This window comes from Otolemur garnettii, unplaced genomic scaffold (assembly GCF_000181295.1).
Source record: "Otolemur garnettii isolate 467f Iridium unplaced genomic scaffold, OtoGar3 scaffold00216, whole genome shotgun sequence".
NCBI classification, from domain to species: Eukaryota; Metazoa; Chordata; class Mammalia; order Primates; family Galagidae; genus Otolemur; species Otolemur garnettii.
In genome coordinates, this window is record NW_003852611.1 from 2,162,291 (window position 1) to 2,174,397 (window position 12,107).

The 12,107-nt window shown below is 46.5% G+C and overlaps 1 non-coding gene and 2 pseudogenes across 1 annotated transcript; all 3 read right to left on the reverse strand.

The window, feature by feature from the left end:
• Positions 1-1,058: 1,058 nt before the first annotated feature.
• On the reverse strand, positions 1,059-2,021 carry LOC100964525 (annotated as a pseudogene).
• A 4,382-nt stretch (positions 2,022-6,403) lies between these two features.
• LOC100964843 lies at positions 6,404-6,613 on the reverse strand (annotated as a pseudogene).
• Positions 6,614-7,962: 1,349 nt separating this feature from the next.
• Positions 7,963-8,098, reverse strand: LOC111722130. Its single transcript, XR_002771059.1, has one exon. It is a non-coding gene; the product is annotated as a U11 spliceosomal RNA (small nuclear RNA).
• Positions 8,099-12,107: the final 4,009 nt, after the last annotated feature.

The following is a 12,107-nucleotide window of genomic DNA, read 5'->3' on the forward strand; positions in this document are numbered from 1 at the left end:
TTTTTAAGGGACAACATTAGGGTGGGCCAGGCCCCGTAGCTCGCTCATGCCTATGATCCTAGCACTCTGGGAGGCTGAGGCAGGTGGATTGCCTGAGCTAATGGGTTTGAGACCAGTCTGAGCAAGAGCAATACCCCTGCCTCCTTCTCTAAAAATAGCCCGGTGTTGTGATGGGCGCCTGTAGTCCCAGCTACTTGGGAGGCTCAGGCAAGAGAATCGCTTAAGCCCAAGAGTTGGTGGTTGCTGTGAGCTATGACCACTCGGCACCCTACTGAGGGCAGCAGAATGAGACTCTGTCTCAAAAATAAATAAATAAAGGGACAACATTTATTCCTTTCCCAAACGTTCCAGTAAAACCAGGTAGAAGAGAATGGTTTCAGCAGTTAGGGAAAAAAGTACAAATCTGAGATTTGGCTATTAAAAATTATTTACAACAATTAGAGAAAAACAAGTTGTTTCACATTACAGACCACCCCCCTCCCACCCCAGAGCCAAATACTTGCTTACCAAGTCAAAAAAGAGACACAGTTGATTCACAAGCTGGAGATTTGAATTTGAGTAAAACATTTATAAAAACCTAGATATAGGCAGTGTCCTCCTCAGCCCCAGTGCCAGCAGACACAGCACAAGAGACTAAAAACAGGGGGAAAGGCTGGACGCTCAAGGTTTGGGAGTATAATGCATCCCACTTCTGACTCAGGGATTTGGGCAGCAGAATAAACAAAACCTACTTGTAAAAGAATGGGGGAAGAAAACCAACAATTGCTTTCCCTAGAGGTGGGTTAGGGACGGGGGAGGGAGGGCCAGGGACAGGAGCATTTCACATCACTAACCTAACTTGGGGAGCTGTAAGGGACCATCTTCAACTGGCCTTAAGAGGCTGACCGGATGATTGGTGGGAGAATCCATAAGAGGGAGAAGAGGAAAGGGAATGTGGCTGGGATAGCGCCTTTCTGGGCACAGGAAGGCAGCCAGAGCACCAGGGCAGGGCAGTAACCTCAAGAGGACAACAAAGTGTTTGCAGCTTAGAGACCGCCCACCTGCCCCCACCCCGCTACTCATTCTGCTCGGCACTCTCCAGCCCCTGCGGGAGTAGAAAGCTCCGCAGCCCGGGACCCTGCCTCTTCTGTGTCTCCTCCCTTGGAGGCAGCACTAACCTCTGCCCCCTCGACCCGGGGCTCCTAGTTCTGGGTGTGGCAACAGCCTTCCCTTTCTGGGCACTGCCCTCATCGCTACAGGCACCAATCTCCCCCTGCCCCTGCTTTTGCTCTTCCTCTGTGGGAGAGGAGGCAGAACAATCACCCCCACCCTCCTTCTGATTTCTTCTGAAGGACAAGCCGCTCAATTTGAAAGGCTCTTTAAAGAGAATTTCTTCTTGAGGGTATCCTTGGCGCAGTGGGGGAGGGGTCTCGTCCTTCGCCTCAGCGCCCTGGCTACGGGGTGTAGGTAGGCTAGATGGCATTGCCAGCGGCCCTGGCTGCCTCATCTGTTCAGTTCACGGGGGGAGGGGGAGAGAAGGGGGATTCCCTTCACCCTTGGGCGCTAAGAGTCTCCACTGTTTCTCTCTCGCGCTCGCTCTCGCTTTTCTTTCTTTCTTTTCTTTCCTTTCTTTTCTTTCCTTTCTTTCCTTTCTTTCCTTTCTTTCCTTTCTTTCCTTTCTTTCCTTTCTTTCCTTTCTTTCTTTCTTTCTGGCAGAGTCTCACTGTATCGCCTTTCCTAGGCAGAGTGCTGAGGCGTCACAGCTCACAGCAACCTCAGACTCTGGTGCTTAAGCGATTTTCTTGCCCCAGCCTCCCAAGTAGCTGGGACTACAGGCACCGCCACAACACCCGGCTGTTTTTTTTTGTTGTTGTTGTTGTAGTTGTCATTGTTGTTTGACGGGCCCGGTTCGAACCCATCAGCCACGTGGCCATTCTCCTGGCTGTTGGCCTTTGCGGGGTCGGGGTGGGGGTAGGGGGAAGCACCTGTTAAGTCTTCGGCAGTCACGTTGCACGGGTCGACTTGGAACTCTGGCCGCCCATGGTGGAGCCTCTTCTGGGGGCTCCGGGAGCGGCCCCGGGCTCACGCCGCAGGGTGAGCGGGGCTAGCGGAGGGGTGGGGCTAGCGAGGGAGCGGGAGGAGTGTCGCCTCGCGCCGCAGCTAACCAGATAGCTACGCGGCCAGCCGTTCCGCTCCGCGCCAGAATGCCCAGAATATAGTACTAGATGTAAGCATTCCAAATTGTATATAAAATCAGCACACTGTACCCCATAAATGCATTAATGTGTACAGCTATGATTTAATAAAAAATACAAAAATACATATATAGAAAAACTACGTTGTAAAAAAATACGTCGTTAACGCCTTTAGATGATAAACAAGGTTATGGGTGAGTTTATTTTATGTTATTTTTGGCTTCTTTATACTTACCAAATTTATTACAACAACCCTTCGTCACTTTTATGATTAGAAAGAACAAAGGACTTATTTTTATTTTATTTATTTTATTATTTATTTATGTTTTTGAGAGTCTCACTCTCTGCCCTCGGTAGAGGGCTGTGGCATCATCATAGCTCACAGCAACCTCAAACATCTGAGTTTGAACAATCCTCTTGACTCAGCCTCCCAAGTAGCTGGGACTACAGGCATGCACCACTAGGCTGGGCTAGTTTTTCTATTTTTAGCGGACGCGGGTCTTGCTCTTGGTAAGACTGGTCTTAAACTCTTATGTTAGAGGAATCCACCCACCTGGGCCTCCCAGAATGCTAGCATTACAGGCATGAGCCGCCACTCCTGGCCTGAGAAAATAATTTATTTATGACATTTTGTAAAAGCAGATACCTCACTGATGTCAAAAGCCACCCCACTTTTCCTGTCAGTCTTTTATGGTGGATAATCAGGGATACTTTATAGGGCTTTTTGGTAAAGGATTGAAAAAGTTTTAAATTCTTCACTACAGAGTGCCCTTTAGGGAGAAGAATTAAAAAACACATAGTGCTGTGACTGGTCTTAAGGAACAGAAAGCCTCTCTACCCCATTCCAACTGCTGACTGCACCTGAGACAGGTGACCCTCACCTGCGGCATAAATGAAATCTATGAGCATGAAACTTCCACAGTATTATAGTTCTCTTAAGTCCAAGAGTCTCTAAACATTATCTAGAGATTGCTTCAATTTGCAAACCACAACAAACACCCTGGTCTTAATTACTTTCTTTACAAAGGGGTTATTTCATGGCAGAACAACTTCTCACGGGTAGAATGCTTTAACATAAAATTTGATTTTCAAGAGCACATCCCTTGTGTAAAGTATCTGGAAACTGCACCAGCCAGCCTGCTTTCAGCCAGGGAAAAGCAAGCAGGTGTGCCACCTCTGTATGGTAGTGCCAAAGCCATAAAAAGGGGTGAAGTACTGATATATGCTACCACATGGATGAACCTCAAAATCAGGATGCTAGTGAAAGAAGCCAGATACAAATGGTCACATATTGTATGATTCAATTTACGTTAAACCTCCCGAATAGGAAAATCCATAGAAATAGAAAGTGCACTAGTTACCAGGAGCTGCAGAGAGGGGGGAATGGGGAATGACTGCTAGGGTACAGGCTTTCTTCATAAGGTGATGAAAACATTCTGAAATTAGATAATAGTGATGGTTGTACAACATTGCAAATATACTAGAAATTAATAAAGAGTGTAAAATTTGTTTTAAAAAATCATAATAGCTCCCATTACACAGCATGTTCTATTTACAAAGCATCATTCTAATAAGCTCTGTTCAAGTCCAATGTATTACAGTTCTGGGCTAGATGTCTTTAGGCAAGTTATTTAACCTCTCTGAGACTCAATAACATCATCTATAAAGTGAGAATCATAAAATAATAATAGTATCCACCTTCATAGTGTTGCTACGAGGATTTTATGTGTTAATATTTCATCTTACTTTGAACAGTGCTTTGCATATATTAATAATATCGATACCAGGGGTCCTCAAACTTTTTAAACAGGGGGCCAGTTCATTGTCCCTCAGACCGTTGGAGGGCCGGACTGCGGGCCCCGGGACGAGTTGACTGCTAAGCAGAACAGGCAGCGGTGGCAAAAACACCTGGTAGGCTGGATAAATGTCCTAGGCAGGCCGCGTGTGGCCCGCGGACTGTAGTTTGAGGACGCCTGGACTATATACACAACAATAAGAATTAGCTAACTGTAGACTATTACCATGTTAGTGAATCCTCACAATAATCCTATGAATTAGGTATTATTGGTTATTCACCATTTTACAGATGAGAAAACTGAGGCAAAAAGAGAAGTAATCCACCAAGTTAGCTAGGGTAGTTAGCAAATGGCAAAAAAAAAAAAAAAATCCAGGATGGGCGGCACCTGTGGCTCAAAGGAGTAGGGCGCCAGCCCCATGTGCTGGAGGTGGCGGGTTCAAATCCAGCCCCGGCCAAAAAAAAAAAAAAAAAACTCCGGGATTCAAATGTCAGCTGTCTGGCTTCAGGGTCCCTGCTCTCCACTATTGCTATACTCTACACCACATAATCTAGTATAGTAAACTCTTGAAGTCACAGCTATTTTTGCATAGGATGAGATTCTATTACATATTTAAGGTTTTAAAAATGCAAATCAATCTAAATAATCGTGTTAAGTAGAGTAAATAATATCATGTCTGGTAGCCAGCTATGGCAAAATTTACAAAGGGGCACATGATTGGCCCAGGTTTAGAAAACATTGGTAACCCATGGAAATGTGGGATGTGACAGAACACACCTGTACCTACTTCACAGCTTTTTTGGGGGGGGGCAGTTTTTGGCTGGGGCTGGGTTTGAACCCACCACCTCTTGCATATGGGGCTGGCGCCCTATTCCTTTAAGCCATAGGCGCCACCTTTTTTTTTTTTTTTTTTGCATACCTTGATTATAACTCATATGGGTCTCATCCCAGGCCAAAATTGTTCACCAGGTATTTATCCCAAAGAGAGGAAAGCTTCCAGAACCCACAAGAGCCAGCCTGAGAAGGGAATACATTGATTAAAATGAGAGAGGCTATGGAGTTGCTATCCCTTGACATCTTTTCATTATTTATTTATTTTGAGACAGAGTCTCACTGTTGCCCTGGGTAGAGTGCCTTGGCATTATAGCTCATAGCAACCCCAAACTCCTAGACTCAAGCAATCCTCTTGCCTCAGCCTCCTGAGTAGCTGGGACTATAGGCATGCTACACCACACCTGGCTAGTTTTTCCTACTTTTAGTACAGATGATCTCTCACACTTGCTCAGCCTGGTCCCAAACTCCTGAGCTCAAGCATTCTGCCTGTCTTGGCCTCCCAGAGTACTAGGATTATAGGCATAAACCACTTTGCCCCAGCCCCTTGCCATCTTTTTGTAAGTGAATTGGCTAGGCAAAGTACTGGGCCTCATGCCTGTAATCCCAGCATTTTGGGAGTCCAGGGCAGGGGGATTGCTTGAGGCCAGGAGTTTAAGGTTATAGCAAGCTATTATTGTGGCACTGCTTTCCAGCCTGGATGACAGAAAGAGCCCCTGTCCCAAATAAATAAATAAATAAATTTGGCTGGGCATGGAGGCACATGCCTGCACTTGGGAGGCTAAGGTGGGAGAATCACTTGAACCCGGTTTGAGGTTACTGTGGGCTGTGGTAGTGCCACTGCACTCCTCCAGCCTAGGCCACAGAGCAAAAAAAAAAAAAAAAGAGGGAAAGGAAAGGAAAGTAAGGGAGAGGAGAAGAGAGGAGAGGAGAGGAGAGGAGAGGAGAGGAGAGGAGAGGAGAGGAGAGGAGAGGGCAGAGAAGAGAAAGAAAAGAGAAAACCAACTATGTATTAGCTGATTTCCTATCCACCCCACTCTGAGAACACAACACAGGAGGACTTATCTAGTAAGCACAGCAGTCACAGTGCCCACTGTCCACTGTAATTTTAGTGGCCTATGAAAATGTCTTAATTTCTTGGGCGGTGCCTATGGCTCAGTGAGTAGGGTGCTGGTTCCATATACTGAGGGTGGTGGGTTCAAACCTGGCCCCAGCCAAACTGCAACAACAACAAAAATAGCCCAGCATTGTGGTGGGTGCCTGTAGTCCCAGCTACTTGGTAGGCTGAGGCAAGAGAATCACCTAAGCCCAGGAGTTGGAGGTTGCTGTGAGCTGCGACGTCACAGCACTCTACAGAGGGCGATAAAGTGAGACTCTCTTAAAAAAAAAAAAGAAAAGAAAATGTCTTAATTTCTTTTGAAATAAGAAGAAAAAGTTAATATAATTCTTCCCAGATTCTATTCCTCTTTATACAACACAGTTGTACAATCTAATTTTATTTTTATTTTTTACATACATACAAATGCTTTATTTAACACTCCCAGATCATCCCCATTAATCCAAGTGCTTGCAACCCTGACATACAGGACCCAACTGTCAGGTTCAGTGCAGCCTTGGTGCTTCTTGCTCTGACTCTAACAGGGTGAGCACCTCACTCTTGCACACCGGACCTTTCACACTGCAAATGACAGAGCAGCTCAGGTCGTCCATAAAGTCCATGTGCACCTGCATGCACTGTCCCTGGGAGCCTGTCCTGCCCAGCACCTTGGTGACCCTGGCCAGCTCTGTGGGCTGCACACAGCTAGTGTCCATAATGTAAGCATGGTAGCGGCTGGAAGGCATCCTCGGACCCCAAAGAGTAAAATCTAATTTGAAATATATATATTTTTTGAGAAATAGGCCCAAGAAGGAAAAAAGGCCTAAGGGTCCACAAGTTAAAATGTGGCCCTGACATGAAGGTTGGCCTCATGACTTCTCCCTCCTAACTGGGTCTTCCAGAAACAAGCTCAGCAACTAGTGAAGGAAGCACTTTGTTTGGTCAATACCCTCTCAAGCATTGAGAAAATGTGAAGAAGTGGACTGGGGAAACTCAGCACTGCTGGATCCCATACTTCTGGCTTAGGGATACTTATTTGAGGTCCTGATGCTAAGTGAAGTGGAGGAGAGGAGAGGATTTATAAAGACACTGCCCAGTGGCCTTCTTCCCCCAAATACCTTCCACCTCCACTACCCCTGTCTGGAATCCCATTATTTACTCCTTTGAAATATGACAGCAGTAATATGGAGGAAAGTGCACACACTTTGTTGTCAAACTCATTTGTATGACCACTGACAAATTGCCTGGTCTCTCCAGGGCTCAGTCTTTTTTTACACAAGACTGAGGAAAAAATGATAATAATGGTGATTATAAAGGTAAAAGATAAATCTGCGCAGTGCAGTGGTTCATGCCTGCAGTTCTAGCACTTTGGCAGGCTGAGCAGGAGGATCACTTGAGCACAGGAGTTCAAAATCAGTCTAAGCAACACAACGAGAGCAAAAAAATAAAATTAATTTTAAAAATTATGTAGCATTGCATGGCGCCTGTGGCTCAGTGGGCAGGGCACCAGCCCCGTATACTGAGGTTGGCGAGTTCAAACCCGCCCCCGTCAAATTGCAACAAAAAAAATAGCTGGACGTTGTGGCGGGTGCCTGTAGTCCCGGCTACTCCGAAGGCTGAGGCAAGAGAATCACCTAAGCCCAGGAGTTGAAGGTTGCTGTGAGCTGTGTGACGCCACGGTACTCCACTGAGGGGGATAAAGTAAGACTCTGTCTCTACAAAAAATAAATAAATAGCAATAATAATAAAATTATGTAGCATCATGCCTGTATTCCCAGCTATCTGGAGCCTGAGGTGGGAGGGTCTGTTGAGCCCAGGAGTCTGACGTTGTTATGAACTGGGCTGACACCACTGCACTTCAGCGGGTGACTGAGGAAGACCCTGTCTCTAAATAAATAAATAAATAAATAAAATGTAAGGAAAATCATGTACAGTGCCAGGCATAAGGGGCCATTATTACAAGTTGTTCTTATAATAACAGGATATTCAAAAACATGCCCCTGAAGTCGCCATACATAGGAAAAATGGGAAATCGTAGTTAAATGTACCTTTTTTTTTTTTTCTTTCGGGCGCTGGGACCAACGATCACCAGCTGCCCAGGTACCAAAAAAAATGCTGCCTCCGAAATCTCTTGATGTCGATTCTGCACCAAGAGCAGTTGAGTTGCCTCACGTGTGCCACTCACGACAGAAGCCCTTTTTAAAATGTACCTTTATTTACAAAATATTCATTACAAAATTTTATAAAATATTCTCCACTTCTTTGTAATTGCTGCCTGGGGTTTTTTTTTTTTATTTGATACATGAGTACGGAGCCAAAACTCAGAAAAATAGTTCTAAGGGAGGGGGAAGGGAATAAAATGGAATAAAGCGGTAGGGGCGATGGCGGGAGCTCTCCCAGGAACCGTGCTTTAGCCTCCTGCAAACCCCGCTTCTGCAAAGCGCACTGCTGCAAGAACAGCAAATGTTGCAAGTGCCACAAACCAAAGGAAGGGGTCCCGGTTGCATAAGCATTCTTGGGCGCACTAAGCATTTGGCAGGTTTCTACACCTGCATGCTGACATGGGTTCATTGCAAAAAATCTGAAGTCCTTGGAGCATTCTCAGGAAGCACATGGGGTTTCTGGCAGAGTGCATCTGAGTCCCCCGACAGCTCTGCAAACCCAGCCCCAAACTCCCGCTCTTGGGATGCACGTTGGGCTCTGCTTTTAAAAACCTGAAGCAAGTACCCTCCTAGCCAATCATTGCATCTTATTTGCTAGCCCGGTACGCAGACTTTGGGGGCGAACTGTATACACCCATACAGTCTTATCTATAATAGTCATGAAATTCTAGGAAGGGGGAATCATGCTCACATACTCAGAACCCAATGCCAAGTAGACTCACAACTTCACTTAAAGTACGCTTGGGCTGCTGAGCGCCTGCATTTTCCTTTGCCCTAACGCTCAGTCATAGAGACTACCACGCCACGCGCCAGGCGGGGGAACATCGACGGTTGGGCGGAGGAATACTGTCTTCAACGTCTCCTCACAAGATACTGGAACTAGTTGGAACTCTTTCCCCTGCCGCCCCCAAATTGGAGTTCACATTCCAGCACAGCCCCTTCCTTCAATCAAGGACCCTAAATTGAGAGGGGTTGTTAAACTGCAGATTGGAGCCACCGTTCCCCTCACAATATGCCCACTACCACCAACACCATTCTTGCACATCCTCGCCCTATTTTTTTATACGCCCTAGCCGCGACTGCACCCCCTCCCATCAGGTCCCACCCACATCACGAGATGTACCGCGAATACTAATACAGGGCGGATAACCGACACGAGGGCGCGTAGGTTTTGAACCTGCGGAAGGCGCCCGTGCCGCTATATAAGGAGCGCAAGTCCCAGACTGCGGCGTCAGAAGGAGGTCCCGGAGCTGGAGAGCGCACCGCTCAGCGGTTGGTCCCAGCGCTACCTCCAAATCCCGGAACGCCACTGGCTGCAATGCACAGTCTGCAGAAGTGCCCGACTTCATCGACAGCACTTGAAGACATGGAGGTTTCTATGGCTTGCGCCAGGTGTGGCTATAGTTGCCGCAGCCTGGGAGTCGGCGTGGACAAGGAAGAAATGCCTGGTCAGTGCCTAAACCGGGACAGGTGTTTTCGCGAACTCCAGGAGAACTTTCTCTGGGAGACGCGAGTAGACGGGACGCTATGCGGCCGTCGCCGCTCCGCTTCCATAGCGGCCCCTTGCCTCCTACCCACGCGCCGGGTGGGGGGACTCCAGCGCCCTGGTATCTCTTTTTTGCTTTCCTCCCTTCCCAGATGTGAAGCCTGATGTGTCGAAAATCGTAATAGTAGAAGACGGGTCTATCCGGTCTGGTCCTGAGCATGGAGCGGGAGCAGAACCGGTAGCAGAACCGGTAGCAGAACCGGGAGCAGGAGAGGGAGCAGAACCGGGAGCAGGAGAGGGAGAACCGGGAGCAGGAGAGGGAGAACCGGGAGCAGGAGAGGGAGCAGAACCGGGAGCAGGAGCGGGAGCAGACGCAGGAGCGGGAGCAGACGCAGGAGCGGGAGCAGAAGCAGGAGTGATGGTAGGTCCTTTGGACCGGGAAGACCGTGAAGGTGGCGGCATCCTGGAACCAGAGCAGCTGCGGAGGGAGCTGGAGCGCCTGGCTGAGGGGCTACGGCTCGTGGAAAGGAAGCAGCGCCGCGGCCGCACCACGTTCACCGATGTGCAGGTGCAGGAGCTGGAGAACTTTTTCCAACGCGTTCAATACCCCGACTTGGTGGCCAGGTAAGTGGCTTGCTGGGGAAGGGGGGTTGGGCTCATCCTAGAGCACCTTTAACTATTTCCCGTGACCCCTTCCCTTTATTCTGGAGCAAAAAGCCACGCACCGAGGCTCAAGAGCGCCAATTCTGCCTCGCTCTGGTGTGGGCGGCGTGGGCTAGGGTGGTGGTGCTGCTGTAAGGGGCGGGGCTAGGATGTAAGAGCGGCAGGGTCGGATCCTGCCTTTATTTGAAACTTTGGTAATTTGTTCATCATGGACTTTTTGCATTAATTTTGATTTTTTGAATATTGCATTAAAATACTATTTATCTTAATCATTGAGTTTCTTAGCTCCCTTTTAAGTTTTGGAAGCGAGACGAGCGTCTTCCTGGTTTCCCCATAGTAACGGCCCTGCCACGTGGCGCGCGCTTTTACTTGCTACTAGGCGGCAGAGTTCGGAGTTTTCCGAAGCTAGCGACCCTTGCCTGTTCGAGAGCTCTTGTGAATCCGATCCCTGCATTATAGGAAGGGGCAAGCCTATTCTAACTCAGCTGAAACTGGGGACCAGGACAGGTCGCTGTGCAGTTTCAGGGAGCTTTTTCTGGTTCGCTGTAGCCTTCACCTGCTAAAGAGCCGAAAAAGCCAATTTTGCTAGGGTGCCCTTGGCAGATGTGGTTTGGGGTTCCCTCCTTCAGAATTCACCTCTTCTTTTTATAATAAATAGAAATGGTATAATTCAAAATACTGCTTTAAAGGTGTTTTGGCGTTTTATTTATTTTCATGGAGGGACCTCAGAAAAAAAAGATTTCCAGGGTGGTTCTTTTCTGTTATGCAAACTGAAAAATTGATAGACTCATATTCAGCTAACAAACATACTACCAGGCACTTTCACATGTATTCCTTTTTTTCTCTGATTTTAACAGCTGCATTGTCCATGGGGAAACCCTCCCTAAATCGAGGTTCCACTGTATTACAGAAAACTGCACAGGGAGGTGGGGCATAGAAATAATGTACATCCATGTACTTCAGTTTATCTACAACTCCAAATACTGAACATTTGCAATTTTCCCCCTCAGAGAGCAGCTGGCAGGACGCCTGAATTTGACTGAATCCAGAGTGCAGGTCAGTACATCTTGAAAAAGCAATTGGGGGGCAGCCATTCTAAAGCATGCTTTAGATTTTGTCCAGAAAGTTGGTGTACTTTGTTGGGGGCCTTTGTAGTGGAAAAATAGGATAAGTAGACTTCAGATTATGGAAATTGCTCATGAACTTCTCTCCCTCCTTCCATGTCTGTCCATCACTCATTCACTGTCTTACATACTGTCTCTGTAGTATGTGTGTGCATGTGTATAGGACCATGTGTGTGCATATTTCAATAAATAACCCTAATTCTTTTCTAACATCAGTATCCTTTAGGATGTGTGTTCTCCATACAGTGTTACTTCCATATGGATTTGTGTTCAGGGCTCAATCTGACATGTATAGTATTCAAATTAACATACAGAAGAGCTAGGTTTTATAAGAAGGTTCAACTATACTAAATTATTTAAAATATTTAAAACCAGATACAAATTCTTAGCTAAATGAGTGAATTTATAAATATTTAGATGTTAGGGTAAGGAGTAATTCGTACATGGAACACAGTACTTAATTATTGAAACTGATGAGAGTGGGTGGGGGATAGTTTACAATTCAAGTGCCTGGTCCTCTGGCTGTTATTTGTGTTTTGAAAAATATCATAGAGAGCGGCAGCCCTAAATTTTATTTTATTTTTTACTACTTTGATGTCAGCCTGAAAACATGTCTAAAATATTGCAGTTACAGTGGTAATTGAGGGAAGGTTTGTAAACTTCAGAAAAATTGTCTTTTAAAAATAAAAATAGAACAATTTTGAATAAAATCCCACTAACCTACAAAGGGTAGAAAGGTTAGAGAATTGTATACTGTCAAACATTCATTACAGAT